Source organism: Enhydra lutris, unplaced genomic scaffold (assembly GCF_002288905.1).
Source record: "Enhydra lutris kenyoni isolate GAN:26980312 unplaced genomic scaffold, ASM228890v2 scaffoldscaffold1, whole genome shotgun sequence".
In the NCBI taxonomy this organism is placed as follows: domain Eukaryota; kingdom Metazoa; phylum Chordata; class Mammalia; order Carnivora; family Mustelidae; genus Enhydra; species Enhydra lutris.
The window spans coordinates 35860324-35871793 of NW_019154085.1; positions in this window are offsets into that span (position 1 = coordinate 35860324).

Genomic DNA, 11470 nt, shown 5'->3' on the forward strand with positions numbered 1-11470 from the left:
CCAAAAAAAACACATTATCAGTGACATTTTATCAAGGGAGGAAACAAGACAAGAGAATGTACTTCTGAAATTTAGATTTCAGAGACCTGATGGGGAAAAGCTCCCTTCATGACTCTCAGGTCCCATACTAGAAGCTGTGAGACTTCTCTAAGTCATAGTGTGTAAAGAAAGAGTCCTGGAGTATAGTGTAGTCCAGGAGGAGTTTTACCTAAAGGACTCTCATTGCATATGCAGAGCCCAGAAGGATGACAGTCTGGGGGTGGAAAAGGGGTCTCAGAAGTTGGATCAAGGTCAAGCAATAGCAAAATAAAGACAAGGCGAAGATAGGAAGATATAGAGGAAGATGCGGGTCAGCCAATGGGCTCAGAAAATTGGAGACTCGCATCAGAAAAACATGGGGACATGAGGTCTTTGGGACAAGCCTAACAGTGGTAGAGTAGCCCCCCTTTACCACAGGGAATACATCCCAAGATGCCCACCGGATGCCCGAAACAGCAGACGGTACCAAACCCCATATATGCTACGCTTTTCCCTATTCATACCTACCGATGATAAAGTTCAATTTTTAAGTTAGGCAGTGTAAGAGATCAACAACCATAACTGGGAATAAAATAGAACAATTGTAATAACACACTTTTATAAAAGTTATGTGAATATGGTTTCTCCCTCACCCTTCTTTTTGCAATGATATGAGATGAACAGAATGCCTAATGTGATGAGATGAAGTGACGTTAATGAGGCCGACGTTGTGACATAGTGTTAGGCTACGACTGCCCTTCTGCCAACACAACAGACGGCTCATCTGCTTCTGGACCGCAGTTGACCTCGGGGAACTGAAACCCCAAATAAGGGGAAGGCTACTACCTTCACGGAGGAGGTAGTATTTATAACTACCAAGTAAGAAAGAAGTACGCTCTCTTTGGCTTTTGTTGCGCAGTGTGTTTTCTGTTTTCTATACCCGTTTGTATGTATAAATCAGCAAACGAAATGAATCAGCTCACAGAGTGGAGACCTTCTATAAATATACAGTGTTTATCTGAAGCAGAAATTATATAAGAAAAAGTCTAAAATGGTTCTCAGAGGTCTCTAGCAACATTTATCGATATACTTTGTTGAATGAGCATGACTGTCTCCCAAACATCCACCTTAGTAGAAGTCCCCTGTTCGGGTGGGATTTGTTAGTCATTATACTTAGGCTTTCTAATCAAGATAAGTGTGCTTTGAATGTTGCCCAAACAAACAGATAACCCTCTGTATTAATCATGACTCCGAGTTTCAAATAATGGAAACCAACTCAAACTAGCTCTTGCAAAAAGAGGCAATCCCATGTTTCTGGAAGGCCTAGAATTATCCCTGATTTCAGGCACGCTGGTGTCAGTAACTAAATAATGCCTCAGGCCTCCATTTCTCCATTCCTCATCCCTTTGACCTCGCTTGGCTTTATCCTTCCATCTATGTCTCTCCGAGAGAAACTCCACGGGCTGCCTACCATATTCTCTCAGGTTACCAACTCCAGCAGCGAACAGTTAACTCTGAGAGATTTTAGGGGATGTCATTAGTGATGGGCTCAGATTGGTGCCAATCTTTGAATTAATCACCATAGCCATGCCAAAAGGGTACTCTGAACTATGTGTCCGACGAGAGAACAGGCCGATGTGACCCTTAGCCCGACAAAGTTGATGTGGAACGGGCAGGGTTTGCTCTGAAAGGAAAACAGAGGTCTGTTATGAGAAGAACGCTGGAAAAGCATGCAGGGCAGCGAGAGGCCATGGTTACCACGGGCTGACCTGCTCTTGGGGTCTTAATCTTTATTTTATGACTTCCTGAAAGGTAATCTGAATATGTTCTATCCCCCACCTTGAATACAAAATCATGGTAATTCCCATCCACATAAACCACAGTCATAGCAAAAAAAAATCACATAGTAGATTATTTTAAAATCTCACAGTAGATTAAGAGTTCAGAAAATTTAATATAACAAAATGTGGCTATTTAAAGTTTTACTTATTTATTGTTGAGGAAGAGAGAGAGAGGGAGCATGAGTGGGAGGAGCAAAGGAAGAGGGAGAGAGAATCTCAAGCAGACTCTGCCTTGAGTGTGGAGCCCAACACCAGGCTCGATCTCACAACCCTGAGATCACAACTTGAGCCAAAAGCAGGAGTCAGACGCTTAACCATTTATGCCACCCAGGCATCTCAATATAACTAAATGTTTAATAATAAACATCATCAAGCAGACCAAGAATAGTACTGTAATGAAAGTGTTTACTAACCTTGAGTGAAGTTTAGCCTCATTAGAAGGTAAACACATTGGGCTAGTGTACAGAGTTCACACATGTGGTACAGGGGCAATAATCCTGGCCAGGTTTTCCATTTAGGCACATATGTCTTGAAAGGGGGAAACTTTAATAATAAATAAATAAATAAAGGAGGAAACTTTACCTAAATAGTTTTGTATATGTTTTGCTTTTTTAATGATTAGCTTTGAAGGATAATACATTCCAGCAAATCACATATATATGAGCAGAAATATGTTCCAGCGTGCCTAAATGTCTTTCAAATAATTCTCCATTAAAATTCTGCCTAGCGCACTCTAACAAGTGAGCAGAGCCAGTGAAGCATAACAATATTGGTTTTATTGACAGATTTTACTGCTATCTGTTATCCAGCTGTGGTTTTTGTTAGTAGTTTATCACAGGGCAATTAAAGACATTGCTCCTTAGACACATAGCTAGATTGTTTATGTGAAAGTCATTTTGTTAATTAGAAATTGCTACGTTAATATGCATAACTCTTTGTAAGCATACTCATCCAAACACTAACTTCAAGCTAGCATCTCTGAGAAACTTCCCCACTCAAAAGTATCTTTGGACACAAATATCTACCTAATACTTTATATATAATATCTTCACCTGGTAATATACAGCAGTTACACTGTTCTCACTTAAAAAAAAAACAAACAGTTTACTATATACAACAGTGGATCACACATACAATTTCTTTTACACTTCACAAAATGCTTGCAAAAATAAGCAAAAAGCAAACAAATTTAAAAAAAAAAAACCACTCACCTCCAAAATGAAAAATGAGGCCTGTAGAACTATAAAATTCAAAATGGGTTACATTAACAAGATTATTTGTTATACTTACAAAAAACAAGAAAACGAAAAACAAGCACAGGCTGGTTTTTTTCTTTTTGGCCAGTGAATACTACAATATAATTCTCCCTGTATAACATTGGCCCGAAGCCCAAAACAAAGCAAGAAGCAAATGGCAACCTATTTGTGGGGCTGCAATGAGCTGTCATTTGTGTAATTGCCTGTGCCCCCAGGGACGCCTGACCTTGCTTATCTGAGCATGAGCTTGCCACTGAGTTCAGTCTGGACCTCTCCATATCTACACACGCTGGCTGGTAAATTAAGCAGGCCTCTGCACGCAGGTGGCCTGGCTTGCATATGTCCTCCTTTGTAGCCCAGTGACAAATGCTTGGTGCTATGGGCATGTTACACCCCGACGTCCATAGAGACATGGCAGAACTCAGTGGGTCTTAAGTCACAAGGGAAAAGAGGCACATAGACCCTGGGCTTTTTCATTTCAGTTTGTTTCTATGACTGTTCTGTTTTATGCTAGCGCCCAGAGGGGTTAGGTTAGAAAAGTAGTGATCACAATTCTTAATTTGGAGAAGGAGGAAATTTTACAGTGGAAGAAATATTTCTTGTTCTTGTTCCATTTGTATTTGTGTGTTTGTGTACATGATTTTACAGAGAGAGAGACTAGCACACAACCTTACTGAAAGCCATGCTTCATAAATAGAAAGATCTAGATTTTAAGGGTAACTTAGGGACTGTGTCCTGCTTATCGTTCTATCTCCAGTGCCTAGAACATGGTTGGCACATAAATATTTGCCCTAAGAGTGATCAAACAATAGCTCTCAGAAGTATTTGATTCATAACAAGAGTGAGCTCAACGAGTGTTTATCTCCATCAACTCTTTTCCTCCTACTGTCTGAACCTTTGAAGAAGGAAGCTCTGACCTGAGTGAAAGAAGCCTGTGTGCAGCCTTGATGTGATCCAGAAACCATCATGTTGTACAGTCTGCCCAGGGAGCTCTGAGAAGGAAGTGGCGTTTGGGCTGGATTGTAACGCCTCCACGGTGAAAGGTGGAAGAGAAAGATACTCCTGGGGGGAAACAGAACTAAAAACACAGAGGTGAAAATCCCCATGGGACAACAACCTGTTGGTGAAGAGGCTAGGAAATAGTGTCAGATCCCAGCAGTCCTTAAAAGCCTAAGTAATTACTCTTTTGCCATGTGCTCCCCAGATTGGCTCAAATGTAGAGTGGTTGTGTGCATGGGGTGACTTACACTGTGGCCAAAGGTAATGCTATGACAGGATCCCTCTTCACACCCTGGGAGGCAGCGCTCAGCTGGTGGGCTTTGGAAGCCTTGTGCCTGCTGATAATCCTTTTAGGAGCTTCCCCTTAATCAGTCCTTGCGCTCTGCTTCTCCTCAGAGAGCTAGACATGAAGTCTTCTGTGTCTGAGAGCTGGTATAATCAGACTTATTTTCTGGGGACATAGCACAGAGGTTCAAGAAACGTCACGGACGCCTTGATGTTTCCAAGCAGACAATCAGAAGCTTTGAATCTTGGTTGTTTCTGGTGTGTTTTGTTGTTGTTGTTTTGTTTTGTTTTGTTTGGGGGAGGGTGGTTTGGGTTTTTGTTTGTTTTGGGGGGGTGCAGGAGGTGAGGGATTACTTCAGAAAACCGAAGTCCAAACCATTAGTTGAGGACCTTATATGGTCTTAACATCCAACACAAGTCCTCAGATACTCAATAAATAATCGACTTTTAAAACCCTTCCCTTAACTGAAGGCACAGGGCACCTGGGTGGCTCAGTTGGTTAAGTGTCTGCCTTCCGGCGGAGCCCAGGAGTCAGGCTCCCTGCTCAGCAGGAAGTCTGCAACTCCCTCTCCCTCTGCCCCTCCCCCTGTTCACACACACGTGCACTTGCTCTCTCTCGCTCAAATAATACATAAAATCTTAAAAAAAAAAAAAAAAAAAACCCTAAAAAAAACACCAAAAAGCCAGAATGGATGTCAGACTCAGCACCACAGCAAGATCCTGGGGTCCCCTTTAGTTGACAAGTTCTAGGGAATCTCGGGGGGGATCCCCTTGGGGACTGGGAAACAGTGGCTATTTAACAACCAGTATGGAAGTATCCAGTTAAAGCACATGAAAATACTGATTTAGACAACATTTGGCCTACAAAACTGTGGATTTCATAAAGCTTCCCTGTTTTCATAACCCACCCACTAATATCGATATAGGTAAAGGGGTTATGTCTTCCAACATAAGCAGAGTCTGACACTCTGGCAGCCCAGCCCAAGTCAGGATGATCTGGCAAATACCTGGTTAACTTAACACCCAAGCAACTAGATGTTAGAGATCTCCAATAGAAGTCTGGGGTCAGGGTCTCAATCAGCAGCATCCCATTCCCCCACTCCCCACTCAGAATCCTAACAGCCACATTCATGACATCATTCCAACCCCTTTATGTGGCTTAACTCATTACATTTTCATATAGCCCTGTGGGGTGGGTTTTTATTGGCTCCATTTTACAAATGAAGAAACTGAGGCAGAGAAAGCAATCACTTTTTCCAAAGTCCCCGGCAGGTTGCAGCAGAGGCGGGCTTGGTGCCCAAGCTGTCTGCTTCCCAATCTATGAGCTTCAGCCAAAAACTAGAGCTGCCTGGGGATGCAAAGGGTGGTTGACGAAGGAGGCAGAGCACAGCAAGACATCTGGAGCTCCAGACAGTAGCTTGATTCCCAATAAGAAACTGCATTGGAAGACATGGCTCAGTACCATCATAAAAGAGAGTGTGCAGGACCCCCGAAAGAGACAGAGCTGCCCACTTAGTGTCTGCGTCTCAACTGAGGGTTTCCCTTACAGGGCGGGCCTCTCTAGGGGACAGAGAGACATGGGAAAGAATGCATTGTGCAGACAGGCTAACTGGAAGAGAGAGAAGCTTTCGAAGCAGCTGAGCAGAGAGGAGCAGGCTGCGTTTCTTTTCCCCACAAGTCACCAGGCAGATAACGCACCCCTCCTCCCCTGGAAATGAGTGAAGGAAGCAGAGCCAGAGGTTCTTAACAAGATCTCCCTGGAGAAAATTCAGGGGGCTATGAAATCGGAGAGGGGAAAAATTACTTCTTTATTGTCATTGAACTCTATCTGACCGACTCACCTCTAGCTGAAATTTAGCATTTCCTCCAGTTATGAAAGGAGGCAATAAGCCAGACTTGCATGAGCTGTCCATGTGACTCTGTAGGCAATAGATGTCTCAGATGCTTCCATACCATGTTGTCACGGCGCAGGGAGGAAGAATCCCACTCGTGTGCACCAGCACTTTGAAATTAAGGAAGGTCGGACATGCTTGTAGACCTTGTTACTTAGTATCTACCAAGAAACATATATGTTACATCACAAATTTGGATTTGTTTCAGTATTTTGATAATGGCATTGTGATATAATTAATTTCCTCTATGAAAAGATATAATTTCCTCTACTCACACAATATATGTGTGTACAGTATATATATATATATATATTATATAATGGAAAAACATTCTGAGGGGCACCTGGGTGGCACAGTCAGTTAAGCATCTGACTCTTGGTTTCAGCTCAGGTCATGATCTCAGGGTCCTGGGATAAAGCCCACGTCAGGCTGTGTGCTCTTCGGGGAATCTGTCAGAGATGCTCTCTCCCTCTTCTTCTGTTTTTCCCGCTCATGCTCTCTCTCTCTCTCCAAAATAAATGAAAGATGGGGCGCCTCGGTGGCTCAGTGGGTTAAGCCTCTGCCTTCAGCTTAGGTCATGATCTCAGAGTCCCGGGATCAAGCCCCTCGTCGGGCTCTCTGCTCAGCAGGGAGCCTACTTCCCCCATCTTTCTCTGCTTGCTGCTCTGTCTACTTGTGATCTTTCTCTCTGCATCAAATAAATAAAATCTTAAAAAAATAAAATAAATGAAAGAAATCTTCAAAAACATAAAAATAAAAACATTATTCTGAGAAGGGGTTCGTTAGCTTTGCCAGACTTCCAGAAAGACCCCACAACATCTAAGAATCTCTGCTTGAAATGAAAGACCTCCATGTAGAAATGCAGGACCCTAGAAATCAAGCCCCTACCCACCCCTTCCCTGCCCCCACGCCATGTTAATAAATAATAACTAACTAAATAATCTTGTTTTTCTAGGTTTGATGTCACCTCCCTCCTTTGCCACAAATCCTGTCACATCTTTCCGTCAGACCCCTCAAAAGTCAAGGCTGTAAAATGGAAATCGCTTAGACCAGACGGGTGGGTGGGAGATTCTGTTTTCTTACTGTCCTGTCTTCTCTGATCACAGGTTGCTGAAACGAGGCAAAAGTGTTAAATGTAAATTTTTACGTTGCCCTGCCTTCTTCCGAAAATATTTTTAGGGATTCTTTAAATGCATGCCTTCTGGGACCATCACATGCCAAAATTCCTAATTACAGTGACCAGAAGTTCTGCGGCTTACTGATGCCCGAGTTCCGTGCCCTAGAATCTGCCCATTGCAGTCCTGCTTTCCACACAGAGAAAAGTGCCAGTTCTTTCCAGGTAAGAAACTGCACGTACCAGCAATGAGGGAAGCTTCACCGTTACTTGACAAAAAATAGACTTAGAAATTCTCACTTCCAATACCACTTCATATGTGAACTGCACGTTTCTGGAAGGAAATTTCTTTCCCGTCAAGCTCAGAGTTTGTGGGTATTTGCAGAAGTCATGCTGGGGTCAGACTCAGCGTTACCCTCAGTGTCCCTGACCAGGCAGAGCTCAAACTTTCATTCCCTCACTATAATCTCATTGTCCAAACAGGAAATCAAAATAAAGAGAGAAAAAAACAAAAACAAAACCTTGATGATCTAACGCTGACCTAGTCTTAAAGTCTTTATGTGCATTTTATTGTCTTACATGAACCTCTTTTTTGGAATTTCTTTATTATTATTATTTAATTAATAGCACAAATATTTGCTCCTAAGATTCAAGTCTTTGTCCCTTTTTTAATCATTATCATAATATCCAATTCTCTTCATTTATATACCTATTTTGAAAGCCTTTAGAATTTAATTATCTCTCTTTTTTAAAGGATTGTATTTATTTATTTGACAGAGAGAGAGCACAAGCAGGGGAAAGAGGCAGAGGGAGAGGCAGAAACAGGCTCTCCACTGAGCAAAGAACCCAATGCAGAACTCGATCTCAAGACCCTGGGCTCATGACCTGAGCCAAAGGCAGATGCTTGACTGACTGAACCACCCCACATGTCGATGGAATTTAATTACCTTTATCTCAAAACTCTGATTTGAGAAAAAAAAAAAAAAAAAAGGAATATGTAAATGGGTTTCCTTCCCTATCTCTGGCAAATAGAAGCAATGAGTTGGTGAGCATGAGCAAGCTTGACCTTGTCTTGGGGTATGGGGGGATCCCCTCAGCACTCTGTAAGAACTCTGTCTAGTCTGCCTCCTCAGAGTATCTAAATCACCTGTGACCTTATCAATTGATTCCACCTGGTGCAGATATGTCCATAGAAATGTCTCAACAGGCTCTTTAACTCCGTCCTTTATAAAGAGTCCATTGGAAGTGATAAAACCCATGCTATGAAATTAAAAACTAGAGACAGGAGATGTACTAATTCATATGAGTGCGCGCTCCCACACACAAGCTGGACCACAGCTACCACCACCACACCCAGAAAACAAACTGCAAACACTGTTTCATGAAGTTCTGGTATTCTCTTCTAAGTGAATTACTTTCTCACTGAAGATAAGGAGGGCACGTATCTCATGGAGCACTGGGTGTTATACACAAACAATGAATCATGGAACACTACATCAAAAACTAATGAAGTACTATATGGTGACTAACATAACATAATAAAAAATAATAATTAAAAAAAAAAAAAGAGTTGGTGGAAATTCGTAGCCAGGTAGGATTTAGCCTGTCCCTGGCTTCATCTGTATCCTCTCCTGCTGTTAGAGTCCCATTTCTGTCACCTGGAGACCATTTCAAGGGGCTCTAAACCTGTGAGTCCTGGTGGACTATTTCTTTGTAGCGAAGTATTTCATATCAGCTGCAAATGGTTCTCAGTCTGCAATGCGATGTGGTGAGTTTAGGTGAACTGTCTATCAACCCCAGTGCTGCTGCAATCGCTTTCATTCTATGCCCTCGGAAACCAGGCCTCCTATCTGACATGGGCTTGTCAGGTGCTCTTGAGGCCCTCCAGCTCTGCCTTTACTCTGTACCTTGAGTGATCTTGGCCCCTGAGGCTCCATCCAGCCTCCTCCAAGGGACTGCAGCATCTGGGAGGGTTTTTAATGCAACTGACTAACTTACAAGCTGGAAGAGGTTTCCCAGACATGTGGAATTCCTGGTCATCTTGATAGTCCCTGGGCAGCCCCTAAGATATGCTCCCTGGAGCCCAGGCTCAAGTTGTTAGAGTTTAACCCCTTCATTCCCATTGACTTGTAGACAATGCTAGGGGTTCTCATTCATGGGGTCAGGACACTGTGTATATTAGGTATAAAATGTCCTGGAAGTAATTCATTACTGGTGTTAGAAAATGACTGACTTCTTAAATAAGAGCCAATTCTAGGTTATTCCTCTATCAGTGGCAACTCCACTCATCCTTTCTTTTGTAAGAGAGAGAGAGAGCTGTAGACTTCTGTCCTGGAATAAAATATACCTTATGGCCCACATTCGCTAAGCCAGAGGCTCTTAATTCTTATAATGATAAAAGCCATTATTGTCCTTAGTCCCTCCCTTGACTCCCCTCCTATTTTGGAGTTTCAATAAAATCTGAATATATCCAGCAAGAGTGTAGCACCTGGAAATGTCAACTTATCGTTGTAGTGGAGGAAGGAAGAGAGAGAGGAGAAAGTTTAAAGAGCCTGAGTTTCTGCTGATCAGTTTTGCAATATAAACTGGGAAGCATCTCTTGTAAGGAGGACTGCCAGGAATTGCCAATACTTGACCATTTCTGACCCGCAAAAGTAACAATTCCAACTGGTTCAATATAGTATTCACATTGTACTTCAAATGAACCGGGAAGAGACTGAGAAGAATTACCCCGTCCTACCAGATGGGTCTGTAGCCTGTGGAAGGAGGCTGCCCACAATGTTTTTATTTTGTTTTATGTTGTTTTGTTTTATTCCATTTTTATCCAAGGGGATTTCAACAATACACAGCGGTCAAAATGCTTCCCAGTTTTTACCCATGTTTGGGAATATACATCTGAGAATAGCAATGGAATTTCTTCCTCAGCTCTGGACCCTTCATCACTGCAAAAAAGTGCATCAACAGAGTTTAAGAATGGTCGGTCTCAATCCTCTAGAAATGGAAAGCTATTATTTTAAAGTTTCTGAAAAAGCATCCAACAGGGAGGAACAAATTATCCTTTTATACTTGAACTTTTCTGACTGGGTTTCTCTATCAGTAATGGGGTACTGTGATACCTGTCACTATGATTTGACCCCAAAACACAAATAACAATGAGATAATATGTGTAAAGGGTGTAAGAATAATTGTATTCTGTTTAAAATTTTGTTATATTTTCATTTCTCAAAGTGATCGGTTATTGTTGCTAGGAGGATCTCACCGATTATGTTTTAAGTCAGCATTACCGTGGTGGAGAACCTTCCACGTGGGAAGTTTGATTTCCTTAATGTGTTTACAGGTATTTATGGAATCAGGTCATCCTCCATGGCCAAGAACATAACAATTATGATTTCAAAACAAAGGTGTGGCTCTCAGTCATTGGAACATTGGTAGCCTCCCTCTTCCTCTTTCCAGTACTACACTGCCAAAGACATGAAAATGCTTAGCTTCGAGGGTCTTGCCTTTAATTCAAACTTAAAAATCTACACATGGTAGAAATGTTTTAGCAAGGGAAAGCCAGTCCAGATCAGAACAGGTATTAGGGGGATAGCATTACCTTTTGACATTTCCAAAAGATTTCATTCATCATGGAGGAAGGGGAAAAGGATATGGAGAGGGGGAAAAATGCTTGATTGATCATTCCTTGATTACTCAACAATAGCCAAACAACTTATTTTTTTAACACAACAAGGTCAGTGCTGGTTGTGTGAGTTCGCTCGGGCTGCTAGAATGGTGGGTGGTTGCAGCAACATACACTGATTTCCCAAAGTCCCTGAGGCTGAGAGGTTCAAGATCAAGATGCAAGGAGATTTGGTTCTTGATGAGGGAGCTCTTCCTGACTGGAGGACAACCCCTTTGCACTGTGTTCTCACAGAGTGGAGGGAGAAAGAAAGAGCACTCTGGTGTGTCTTCTGATGGGGGCACTAATCCCCTCCTGGGTACCCTGCACCCATGAGCTCCTCTAGATCCCATTGCTTCCTCAAAAGCTTGACCAACACAGTGGGGGTTAGGGTTTCAACTTACGAA